This window comes from Alexandromys fortis, unplaced genomic scaffold (genome assembly GCF_014885135.2).
Source record: "Alexandromys fortis isolate MF-2015 unplaced genomic scaffold, M_Fortis_MF-2015_v1.1 scaffold_31, whole genome shotgun sequence".
Taxonomy (NCBI): Eukaryota; Metazoa; Chordata; class Mammalia; order Rodentia; family Cricetidae; genus Alexandromys; species Alexandromys fortis.
In genome coordinates, this window is record NW_026067974.1 from 1996789 (window position 1) to 2010235 (window position 13447).

Here is a 13447-nt window from a genome sequence, read left to right on the forward strand (position 1 = left end):
TATTTGTTTTTGTGGTGCTTGTTTAGCAGACATCAGCGTTTTCAAACAAGTCTTTTAAATTGCTCTGAACTTAGGGAATGAGATGGTTTGGAAATGAAGGGCCTTGAAAAGCTCTGACATAATACGGAGTCTAGCAGAACATGTTCATGCCTAGGAATGGGAGGCTCTGTGCGAGAAGGAAATGAAGGCTAAGGTTGAGTTGCCACTACCTAGTGGAATGTTGGTCGCGTGCCCTAACATACCCAGAGCCCCTTCACGGGATGGAGGCTCACTAATTCTAGGCATTTAAAGATACCTCTGTTCAGCCATTTACTTGGTGAGTCAAGCAGGATTGTCAGTGGCTGTATAGTTCAGAAATACAGCCATCAAAGACTGAAGGTCTAAAACATCACCAAATAACAACAAATGCTGGGGAGAAGGGAAAATCTGGTTTTCCTAGTTGTTATATTGTTATCAAAACACCTGCCTTTCAACAGAAAATTGCGAGACAGAACTCAGATCACAGCCAAGAAAATAAACAGGTCAATCAAAATTGCCCTCAAGGCAGGCAAATGTTGCCATCATTGTACAATACCTTCAACTGTCGTGTGTTTGAAGAGCTAAGAGAAATCAGATCTAAAGAGTCAACTGAAAGTGAGATCTCACTAAGTCAGAACATTAATAAAGCGATAGACTGTGAAGTAGTTCTACAATTGGAGGAAAGTCTAACAAACGAAATAAAAACTCACTGGAGTGGCCAACAGCATAATTGTTTGGACAGAAACAGAAACAATGTTTCAAAAGAAATCAACTCAGATTAAGGAGAAGAGGCACTACATGGTCACCTTGGTCAATGCAAGAAAATGACCAGATTTAATAATATTCCAAAACAAATTGGGGTTGAAGAGAACTTTCAGGAATATAAGGGAATTTCTTCAACCTGAGAGAATGAATAAAAACTAGGTTAAATTTTGCTTTTGAAATGTCTGCACAGGAGCATGTTTTGGACATGTGTTCCCAAGTCAGTGGCACTATTTTGAATGGCTGTGGAGCCTAGCCGGTGGAAGTGTGAAGGTTACGTCAAGCCTGTCCTGTCTCTCTGTTGTGAGGCCTGCTGTGAGGAAGAAACTTCTGCCACACACTCCTGCTACCATGAACTTTCCCATAGTGACAGACTGAGGCCCTCAGGACCTATGAGCCTATAATTCTGCTTCTCAGTTCAGTCAGGTCCTGTGGTCAGAGTAATTAATACAAAACTAGGTTTAACATCACACTTAGTGACCAAATGCAGGCTTGATCAAAATACCAGCTGAAGGGCAATTTCGCCACACTTTTAGAGAGAAGCAAGGATTCTAAAGAGGCCAAAGCAATCCCGACAAAGGAAAACTGGAGGGCTTCTATTTCCTGGTCTTTACTCTCACTATAACACCACAGAGGTGAAGGCACGCAGGGTCAGTTTTAGAATCGCCACGTAGATAACGACAATAGAGTAAAGAGAGCATCATGAATAAAGTAGAACTGAGGCCCCACAAATGATCTGAACACACAGGGTTAATTGCTTTTGGAAAATGCACTGTAGTAATTAGTTGGGAACCCAGTCTCTTACCAGGGCTGTAACCCCGAAAGAATCATCCGTAAGAACCGAAAGGAACTCCGACCCCTACTTCACACCATGTACAAAAGCTATCTGGAAATAAATCATACATCTTTTTATTGTAGGCGACTCTGTGTGGTGTTGGTGTGTATGTGTGTTGGTTCATGTGTGTTTGTGCAGGCCTGAGACCGATTGAAGATTCTTTCTCTATCACTATTGGATAGAGCAGGAATTCCTACTTGAACCTGGAACTTGAGGTTCTGGCTAGTCCAGTTAACCAGTTGGCTCCAGGGATTCCCCCATTACAGCTTTCCCTGTGCTGGAACTACAGGTGGGTCACCAAGCTCACCTCATATTCACATGGATTCTTGGCATCTAAACTTTGTTCCTTATGCTTCTAGAGCAAGGGCTGTACCAGCTGATCCAGCTTCCCAGCCCCTGATAAACCAGAGATCCCAATGTAGGTGCTAAGACCATACATATTATAGATAAAAACACAGATGATTTTGTGAATTTGGACAGAATAATGTTTCTTAGAGGAAACACTAAAAATGGAAGTCACAAAATGATCCACAAGTAGGGCTCATAGAAAACTGCCGTTGTAAGATCTTAGTACTACAGCGTCATCTTTCTCCATTTTGGAGACCTCTGAAAGAGAAGTGAGTACACGTAGACCCGAGGTGAATCACAAGAGTGAAGATCTTACAATGAGAGTAGCAGAGAGGAACCTCCTCAGACTCCCTAGCTACCTGCCCCCCGCCCCCTGGTCTGCTACTACTTTACACATCTGTGGCTCTTCTACCTAACACCCTTCCTAAGGTGGTGGTGCTCACCATGCTTGTTCTTCGTTGCGTCAATCCTGATTCATGGATACTGTCTAGAACTGAGAAAATTAGACCAATGAGAAATGAGACAGGCACTCCTCAGCAGATAGATAGTTCATCTCTCTTTCCTTTCACCAACTGCCCTGGGGACTTCCTGTGGGCCGTAGTGTGCTGGTTGGAAGGAGGGCAGCCCCCCCCCCACTAGGCTCTTGTGTTTGAATAAGGGTGTTTTTCTTGCATATATGCACCACGTGCATGCCTGATGCCCATAGAGACTAGAAGAGGGCATAAGAAACCCTGAAACTGAAATTACAGCCAGTATGAACTACCAAGTGGGTGCTGGGAATGGAACCTGAGCCCTCTAAAAGAGCAAGCCTGTGCTCTTAACCTCGGAGCAATCTTTCTAAGTCCCCGAATGAGGTTTCTTCCCATGAAGCTCTGAGTATGTTAAGCACAATCCCAGCTCTATTTATTTTTCTTCATTTCTGGTATGTTTCCCTTTTGCCTTTGGCTTTGATGACATGAACTTTTATCTCCCAGTACACAATGGAACAATTGTGACCAAGCTGTGATTTTACAGACTGAAGAAAAATGTGGCAACAACCCTGTAGAGATGCAAGTACCACCACGTCATCTTCATTGTATGCTTGAGCTTAGTCAAAAGACTGAGACACAGTTATTTATCTTTATAAACAAGGAAACTGAGTCCCAGAGAGGTTAGGTAATGTATCCAGGAACTTACAACCAGGGAACAGAGTGGCAAGATGTGAACTCCAACTCTAAAACCCCGTGCTTCCAACAATTCTGCTCTTGTTATTATTGCTAAGGTGACTTAGTCTGGCTGCCTGGCAGCTTCTCCATGCTTGACCTCGATTCCAAAGTCACGATTTCTTGTCCTAGTTATGAATCCACGTTTCACTGGAGCTTGGTTGTGGAAAGTTTCCAGTGTCCTTGTACTTTAGAAGCAGTCTGAGCCATTTGGATGACAAGGCGTCTCAAGGCACAGCATATCAGAAACTGGAGCTCTCGTCATTCCTGACAGCTGGGTGGACAGACACACTCAGCGACGGGAACATATTTGACTCAGGAAATGGTGTTCTTTAGGCTGTGATGTGAACTGGGAACCTTCCGACTTCAACCTGCCTGTCACCAGACCAAGAGAAAGTTTGACCCCATCCATTCTCCACCCGCTGCTAACATGACAGGTGTGTCTTTGATTGCTGAGGGGTGGCCCAATCTATTACAGTATTGACATGTAACAGTGGAAGCTGCCTTTCTAGTTTCTGTGCCCTTTGAAATTATGTGTGTGTGTATGTGTGTGTGTGTGTGTGTGTGTATTTGAAATGTCAGCTGTGACTCAGGAGGAACACTGATTTTTAAAGTTTTGGCAAATATTTTTAAAATTAAACGTGTGTGTGTGTGTGTGCATGTCTACATGCAGTGCACACACGCACATGCCACAGCATACATGTGGAAGTCCGAGGACAGCTTTTAGAAGTCGGTTCTCACCTTCCACTATGTGTGACCTGGGGTTATAATTCCGATTGTTATGATTGGTGGCAAGTCTCCTCACCCACTGACCCATCTTGTTGGCCCTGACCTTCAGTTTTAAAGCATATGTTTATGGGGAAGAGGATCAAACAAAATTAATGGTGACTCTGTAGTTCAATATATACATATGGAGGAGCTAGCTGGTAATCTAGGTATCCTGTGTATGATCCTGGGACCTCATAAGAAAGTAGATATGATCTTTCACAGCTATGAATGCCAGCCTTCCTGGGATTGCAGGAGCCCAGTTTCTAAGACTTTCAGTGTAAACAAAGGGAAAGTCTTATACAAGTTAAAGTGGTTGCCGGGCGATGGTGGCGCACGCCTTTAATCCCAGCACTCGGGAGGCAGAGGCAGGCGGATCTCTGTGAGTTCGAGGCCAGCCTGGTCTACAGAGCTAGTGCCAGGACAGGCTCCAAAGCCACAGAGAAACCCTGTCTCGAAAAACCAAAAAAAAAAAAAAAAAAAAAAAAAAAACCAAAAACAAGTTAAAGTGGTCACTTTAGCTGTTCCCAGAGTCCTCATAGGTTAGAAAGAAAGACAAACACACAGCTGGGAAATATCGTGGTGTTGAATGGCAGTATATACTAATGGTGGTTTCTGAGAGTTGGATGTATTTAGAATCAAGCTTGTCTCAGTCCATCCATGCTGCTATAACAAATGAACCAGCTGGGTAACTTATGAACAACAAGAACTTTTCCCCCACAGTTCTAGAGGCTAGGGAAGCCAAGATCAAGATGCCTGCAGATATAGGGTTCCTGTTCCTTGGTTCATAGACACAGCCTTCTTTCTGTGTCCTTGCAGTGGCAGGGTCTAGCCAACTTTCTTGGGTCTCTTAGAGAAACACTAGTGCCAGCTTGGAGAGCTCTGCCTTCCTGGTCTTCTTATTGCCTTGGTAGTTTGAAAGACAATGGCCCCCATAGGGAATGGCAATATTAGGAGGTGTGGCTTTGTTGGGGTAGGTGTAGCCTTGTTGGAGGAACTATGCCACTGGAAGGGTAGGCTTTGAGATTGTCTGTGCTCAAGCTACAACCAGTGTAGAAGACAGACCCCTGCTGCCTGTCGATGTAGCGCTCTGAGCTCCTTCTCCATCACCATGTGTGCCTGTACACTGCCATGTCCCACCATAATAATAAACTAAACCTTTGAAACTGTAAATTAGCACCAATGAAATGTCTTCCTTTTTTAAGAGTTGCCACAGTCATGGCGTCTCTTCAGAGCAATAGAAACCCTAACCAAGACAACTGTTAGCTGGATGGTTAGGATCTCACTGTCTGAATTTTAAAGGGACATAAGCATTTAGCCCATTGCTGTACTTTCACAATACAAACTTACTGAGTCTCTTAATAGCCATTTGAAGGCAGAACTGTTATCCTTGTTTTAGTAGCAATACATTGAGGCTCTGTTAAGGGCAGATCTACAATTCAAATGCAAGCAATGTGGATCTGTATCTGAGCTCTTCACCTCGAAACGTGTCCCTGAAAAAGCCCGAGACAGAGAAATATCACAGCGAGCCGAATGGCGAAAGAGAGTGACAGGAAGTGACCCTGGGAAAAAAGAGGGTCAGAGGAGGTGACTCATGAAAATGATTTTGAATGGTGAATGAGAAATAATTAGCAAGAACAGAAATGGTTATCCAGGTCTATGAGCCCAGGTTAGGATGTAAAGACAGGAAAGGATATAGAAATGGGCTGGTAGAACATTCTGGAAGCGAGGAATGGAAAGCCTCTGGGCTCTGTCGTATGCAATGGCGCATTCCATCAGCTATACACCACATGGACCTTAGGAAAGAGGCCTGGATAGGTAGCAGGGCCAAGACATCCAGGGCCTTGCACACATGTTAAAGGAACAAATACATTAAGCTATACACAGCAGGGAGTACCAGAAACCCTTATGTGATAGATGTATCAATTATCCCGATCATGCACACAGGGATTTCACACTGTATTCAATACACACGTACAATTAGTAAAAGCACACATTCTTAGAAAGTTGAGATTTGCATTTTAGGAGAATTTGGTAGTGGTCAGAGGGTTAATCGGAAAGGAAGAAGTGTGAGAATGTTAGGAACAGACAACCAAATATGGATGTCTTGAAAAAATCCTAAAGCTGGTGGCTGTAGGGATCACCAACTGCTTTCTGGTTGAATTTTTTAAAGCAACTACCCAGGAAGAATGCATGCCTGGGGCTGTAAATCTGTTCAAAAGCCCATAGCCATGGAGGTCCCAAAACATAGCAGGCAACCTGTTCATGCTCCTTTGCTATGCAGACATGGTGTCAAACTGCCTTCTAAATAGTTGTGTATTCACATGGACGAGTCTAGCTCTCAGACTTGGTCAGAAAACCTTCTGCTTGATGTGGGTGGTGATTAATCTAGAGACTCCTAATTGACGGAAGTGCTGAGAATGAGGGGCTGTGACGTTCTCAGCCCTACCCAGGACATTTGCTTTCTCCAAGGCCCAGGCTGCATCATAGGTGAGGAGCGTTATAAGATCCAGGGGACTGGAAGGAGTGGTAGCAAAAGCGTTCTTCTGTACATGACCTGCTGCTGAGCTTAGGGACTCACAGTAGCAGCGGCTACCCACCCTAGGAGGTCCATCGACATCCCATCATGAAGACAGGAGAGGTTTCTAAGCCCTCACCTTTCCCCGAGGATTCATATTGGTTAATGCTTGTTTGGGAGGGGGGGGGAGTGGAGTCATACTCCTCAGTGGTGTAGACACAAGTAAGTTGCTGTTGCTCAATTAAATACAACTTCCGCCCATGCACACCCAGGCAACCCTAATTAAATTTAGGGGGCCACAGACAAATACGTGAAAATAGTGAGAAATAAATACATGCGCGCATACACACGTACACTCACGAAATCTAAGAGAAAACACAATGGGCTATTTTGTGATGAGTCCTTTATTGTGGCGAGATATATTTGCCACAAGGACATAAAGTTGACTTAAGCCATTTTTGTGACATGAAGTGGCTTTGCAGGGTCGCACAGCCATCTCTACCATCCGACTTTAGAATGCTCTGATAAACACAGTGTGTCCCTATTAAACATTAATCCCCCCACCTATGCCAAAAATGTGAGTTTCACAGAGTGGATGGTATTCTGGTCTTCCCCGTTTGACTATTAAATCTCTATAAAGAATCTAGATCAGCAGTTCTCAACCTGTGGGTCGTGACCCCTTTGGGGGTTGCATATCAGATATTTACATCATGATTCAGAACAGTAGCAAAATTACAGTTATGAAGTAGCAACAAAATAACGTCATGGTTGGGGACTCGCCATAACGTGAGGAACTGTATACAAGGGTTGCAGCATTAGGAAGGTGGAGGACCACTGTTCTAGATGGTATTGTCAGGCATTCCATAGAAAAAGAAGGCAAGACCACGATTGAAAGACTGCCTGCTTTTCTGATCAAGAGTGGGGTAACTATAAAGGCGCTTCATGGAGGTTGGAGTGAGGTAAATAGGAAGCAGAAAAATTGATAGCACAATCATCTATCACCTGGGTGTTCTTGAGGTTAAAACGATACATGAGACAGGATTAATGGCCCATGAGTTACTCCTTCTGAGAATGTATTTTCTAAAAGACAGAAATACCTAAAAATACCAAATCTCCAGGGAAATAACTTCACATATCTTAATATGAGAGGTGAGGCAGTTTATGGGAGGGGCAAAATAGCTTTCTAGAACTCCTTACATTATAGTATATGTATCACTGCTAACTCTGGGTTACCCAAACAACTGGAAGTTGCTGTGAGTTCTATGCATGGCTCTATCCACACCTACCCTCCCTCAATACAGCACCTGGATATTTCCTTTAAAACACTTAAGACTTCAGATTTTGGAAATTTTGTGTACAGAACACCAGTTGCTACTAATTGAAAAAAAATAGTTTTGAAGATAAGCTGTATTTATTTGTATTCTTCAGATGGAACTTTTCGGCTCTCTCCTCTTACACAAAACGCAGCCATGCTTCTTATCAGACTCTCTCTATCCCTCAGGGGGAAAGGACACAGAGCCCTTAGTCCTCCTGTGCGCACTCTGTGGGTCTCTGACAGTTGAACTGTATGGACAAGGGCACTGTGGACAGAGCTGAAAGCAGCGTCTCATGGCTGCGCTGCTATGAAACAGCCGGGGATGGGGGAGATATGGAGAGCCAGGGATCCCAAGGGAACTAACACGTTCTACTCTCTTGCCATCTTACCAGCTGTCTAACCAATAGGCAATTCTGTCTTCTTCAATCTCCAGTGATATCATTTGCGACACAGGGACAGTCACACGGGAGAATGACTTTTTTCCGTGATGGAGAGGCTTGGGGGAATCTTTTCAACGAGGAGGAACCTCACCCATCTCTCAGACCTCCCGACTCCAGATTGTATTTGAAGAATCCTGCTGATCACTGTTCTAACATCATCCATCTTTGTCAGCCCCCGAGGCCACAGCTTCAGCTGAGTGGCCAGTGATCTACAGCAGAGGGAGCACACCGAAGGCATTAAACTCCCCATGTATGACATTTATACGGACTCTGAACTCACTCACCAGAGATGGATTGAGGCTGCCATAAAGCCTTGGGGTAGCCAAGCAAACAAGACTGAGGAAACCAGCTAAGAGACCGTAGGGAAAGCGATAGCTTTCTCCAATTCCCTTTTCCCCTCTGCAGAAGTCCACTTATATCTTACTTAGGAAATGGAGAAGGCAAGTGAATACCAGGGTTTTCAGAAGCCAGCAGGGTAGGGAACTACTTGTGGCCACAGACATACCAACATCCGGCATAGACAAAGGGACACTTACAATGTCGCACTTCGAATCCACCCTACCTACAGGATAGCAGTGAATACGGAGGCCACACAGGGTCAAGCAAGACCTCGAATGTCCACCCTGCTACTCTGGCAGGGATCTTCACTATCACAGTCTTCATGTGATTGATGGACAGGCTGACCCACGATGGACAGATCCCTGAGCTCACATTCTGCGTGCCTACCCTGCAAAACAGCGTGCCTGAGTTTGGATCATCAGTATGATAGGGCTCACCTTTACCTGATCCAACAGGTATTTTCTGAGGTATCCAGGAGCCCGAGCGAAAAATGCTTTCTACCACCAGACAGGCATTCTTTTCTAATAGCTAATGGCAATCAGTTATGCAAGCAATTCATGTGACTAAGCTGGCTGCAAAGAAACTGCCCAGTTGTCAAACATGGGCCGCCCCCACCTTCATCCTTGCTGCTCCACACGGCAGTGTATGTACCACAGCAGACCACTGTGTGCATGCTTGGTTGTATTCCCCATGGACCACCTGCAGCAAACTTTGGAAGACGCAGATATTTAAAAATATGTATATATATTTAAATATATTTATTAAACCACACTAACACAAACACATTTAAAAAATCACCCACGACTGAGAAAGCCCCACATTTATACACGGAGAAAGACAACAATCAATTTGACTTACCAGCTTAAGCTGTTCGAGGCAGCAGAGGAACAAGTTGCTGGGAAGGGTCCAGTGCTTTCATTCAATAAATCACATTGGCTCTGCTTTCTCCTGTAGCTCAGCTTCTGCGCAAAGCAAGCAAACCTCCTTCCTATTCTGTGCAAAGAATAAAATGCGAACAGGATCACTCCAGGCAAGAGCCGAAGTCCATGATCACTAAACTGCTCCTAATGCAAAATAAAAGCGTGAATGATGCACGGGGCGAGGAGGACGAGGGAAACAGCTTGGCTTAGAATCGAGGTACATTCTCGGGACTGCAGCGGGGGAAGGCTGGCTTTCTGAAGCGTGTGTGTGTGTGTGTGTGTGTGTGTGTGTGTGTGTGTGTGTAGTAAAAGGGTGTCATGACTTCAGTGTGTGTTTAGCCTATTGTATCTGCAGGGATCACTCAGCACACAATACTGAATCAGAACCAACTGTCTGTCACTCAAGGGTCCACAAAGGGACCGGAAAGCAGCCGGTTAGTTCTGCACCACATTAGTGGAGCGGGAGAATTATCACCTGTGACTCAAGAGCCCCTTCAAGTGACATGCTCCCATAGCTGCCTGAATCCAGAAGCACGCAGGTGGCAGCTACATCCCCTCCCTCCCCTAGATCTTTAGATGGGGGGGGGCCCTTATAAATTCTGGGGCTGCTCAGCCTAGGCATGGGTTTTCAAGAGTGAGAAAGCAGTCAGCAAACAGCGGGTTGAGGACCCTGTGAGGCTTAGCCTCACGAAGAAGATTCCAATGCTGTTTCTGTGCCAGCCACATATGGGTATACCTGGCTCTCTCCCCAGTGCGGCACTTCACAAGACTAACGCAACACACGAAACAGATTTCCTCGAAAGCCGTACAAGAAGGCTTCGCTTATGTCTCCCTCTGAAACAATGACCTTTGTACATGTTGGCTGTGCTAGGGAGGATTTGTCACTGATGAGCACATATATAAAACTCTCCCCCGCGTGCGAGCGTGCGCGCGTGTGCGCGCACACACACACACACACACACACACAGCCCTAACCTAGCAACAGCATTAAGGATTTCTGTAAAGCTCTATTCAAGATAGCCTGTCTGCCAGACGAATGCTTAGCTGCTATAAAGACTTCAGATATAATTTTGAACTCTTTGATTAGACGCTGTATCTGCTCTGTCATTTATGCCTGGAGACAAACCGACCTCGGAATCTTGAGTGTGAGTCTGCAGGGGATTGGGAAATCATCTCTTCGTAAGCAGGGAGAGAAAATGTTCACTGGGGGCTGGTCACGTCCTAAGATAATGGGCAGAGCATCTTGTGTCCATGAACATTCGCCCCCTTTCTGGCGACATCCTGGAGTCCGCCGGCTCACTCTGACAAGTGGCAGGTGGCTGCTCCGGAGGTGGGGAGCTGGCATTTGAGGTAAGAAAATGATCCAGAAGGGGCTGGGGAGGTAGCTCCGTTGGTGGGAGGCTCACCTAACAGGCGGCTCCCTCTCCAGCACCCCATCGGCTGGACATGGTAGTATACGCCTGTAATCCCAGCACTTGGGAGGTGAAGACAAGAGGATCAGAAGTTCAAGTTTGTGTCCGGAGTTAGAAGCCATCCTGGGACACACAAGGTGCTGTCTGGAAGGGCAAAAGTGATGCAGAAAACCTGACAACCTGGCTGCCCGAAGGAAGAGCTCAGCATGGTTTTCTACAGTTGTCTTTCTTTTCTATCCTCTTTTTTTAAAAAAATAAAAATGATTCACTTATTCTTATTTTATGTACCTTGGTACTTTGTCGGCCTGTATATTTGTGTGAGGGTGTCAGATCCCCTGGAACTGGAATTATAGACAGTTGTGAGCTGCCGTGTCAGTGCTAGGAACTGAACCTAGTCCTCTGGAAGAGCAGCCAGTGTTCTTAACCACTGAGTCAGATGGCACATTGGAGGCAGAGGTAGGTGGGTCTCTGAGTCCAAAGCCAGACTGGTCTATAGAGTGAGTTCCAGGAGAGCCAGGGCTATACAAGGAAACCATGCTTTAAGGAAGAAAAAAAAGAAAGATAGAGAAAAAAGTGAACTAATTTTCCTTTTATTAGAGAATTTAGAGCTTTCTCTTTCTCTAGAACTTTTGCCTTATTAAAAAAGGTTTAGTTGATGAGGTAGAGGTGGAGGTGTGTGTGTGTGTGTGCGCGCACGCATGTGTGCATTGCACTATAGGGCATGCAGACAACTTTCAGGAACTGCTTCTCTTATTCCAGCACAGGAGTCCTGAGGATTGAACTTAGATCTTCAGACTTGGGGATAGACCTGAAGACCTTGGAGGCTGAGCTACCTTGCAGGTCTTCCCTTCCCTTTTTCTCCTAGGCTGAATGTATCAATGGAGCCTTGTTATAAATAATTTAATTTGGGAATATGCCTGTCCACGTGGATCAGAAGGCTGTTTATTTTCCATCTGGGATTAAGAGACATTCGGGTTGTTCTTTTGCAGCTTAAGCCCAGTGACTCCCAGGCAAAAAGGTTTACCAGGACACCTAGAGAACCTTTGACCCAGACTTCAATGCAGATTTACTTTTATTCCATTTGTTAGGCAAAGTCAAGTGACTCTGAGTAAGTCTATTAAGATCAGAGACTTCTGGGGGCAGGGAGTGGGATGGGGGTGTGGGTCAAGATTTCTACCTCAGTGCAACCCTGAAGGGATAACACCTTATGTCAGAGTAACACAACATCTGGGAACATCCTAATCTAAAACCCAAAGTCCAAAATGCTCTGATACCTGCAACTTTATGCAACACCAACAAGTGGAGAAGCCCATACCAAGAAACCATGCTTCATGATCAAAATTATTAATAATAATTATATTATTATATATAATTATAATTATTGTTATTAAAAATGTTATATAAAAACACCTTTAGGTTACAAGACTTGGTTTGGAATCATAAGATGCTTCATTCTATGTATAGGACTGGTTTAAAAACCCAAATCTGCCAGACATTCAGTCCTAAGCATTTGGAGTAAAGGACACATAATCTATGCTCAGTGTGGGCTCAAATGGTCCAAGTCCTTGGCAAAGTTAGCTCAGGACTCATCTACCCACCCACTACTCTATTCTTCAGCAGCTGTTTGTCAAGTCCTTAGCAAGTTAAATACATTGCATCACACACTTGCCTGTTACCCACAGGTGTGAGCTCCTGGCACACCCTGGGAAAATCATTCCTTTTTGCTTGGCTCCCTAATTTCTCCATCCGCTCTACTTGCTCTCAGCCACCGTCATCTTGAATATGTTTTGGTTCCTTGGATGTTCTCTTAACACCAGGCCTCTGTACACCATGTTCTGGCTAGTGGGTGAGTCCCCTTTTACTGGGTAACTCCTCCATAGCCTTGGAGTTCCAGCTTAGACTTCATCTCTTAGTGGTGTTTTCTGGGAATTTGGGCTCATGAATCCTTGCTTTGAGATCTGAGGTGTGGTACCCAGGACTCTCCCATCACCCTTTGGGGCACTTGTTCAGTTTCACTCATCTCCACTGCACGGTAGAGCTTGGATGACTTAAGGTGTCTTGTTCAATGGTGGGTTCCAGTGTCTAGAAAGTGATCAGGAAATACATAGTGTTTTCTCAAAGTGCTCAGCATGGGCCTGTTGGGTACATGAATGGGTAACTGAGAATGGGTAGCTTGAAGGCCAATGGGAGGAGGCCTCCGGATTTGAAGCTCTTGAAGGTCTCTTGGTACGTCCTGTCTGCGTTTTCACTGAGCGCATGCACAGAAGACTCGCCTCCTCTGACTAATCCTTTTTCGGTGAATCGCAGCCCATCCTGATCACACCCTCATCTGTCTCCCTCTCCCTAGCACTTTCACAGCATGTTCTTGCTGTTTTGTTCTCCAGATGTTTCCTGGGGTTTGTGTCATGTCTACAAGCCGGTATTCTCCATAACTCCTAGCATAAGCCTGCAATTAGCCGACGCTTGATTCACTGAACAGCAGGCCCTCAAATGGGGAGTTTCACGATCACTCTTGCCGGAAGATGACTCGGGTGTGTGGGGGATGGACTGGATGGCTTAGATGGGCCGGACTG

The 13447-nt window shown here is 45.2% G+C and overlaps 1 protein-coding gene and 1 long non-coding RNA gene across 3 annotated transcripts in view; one reads left to right on the forward strand and one right to left on the reverse strand.

Annotated features, from left to right (window-relative positions):
• The window catches only part of LOC126510281 (uncharacterized), a 279138-nt gene that overhangs the window by 184891 nt on the left and 80800 nt on the right, over window positions 1-13447 (forward strand). The window lies entirely within an intron of this gene.
• The window catches only part of Ankfn1 (ankyrin repeat and fibronectin type III domain containing 1), a 322416-nt gene that overhangs the window by 136319 nt on the left and 172650 nt on the right, over window positions 1-13447 (reverse strand). Inside the window, exon 3 of the mRNA XM_050156778.1 lies at window positions 9401-9535. The gene's annotated coding sequence lies outside the window, so the exon portion shown is untranslated. The remainder of the gene's footprint in view (window positions 1-9400; window positions 9536-13447) is intronic.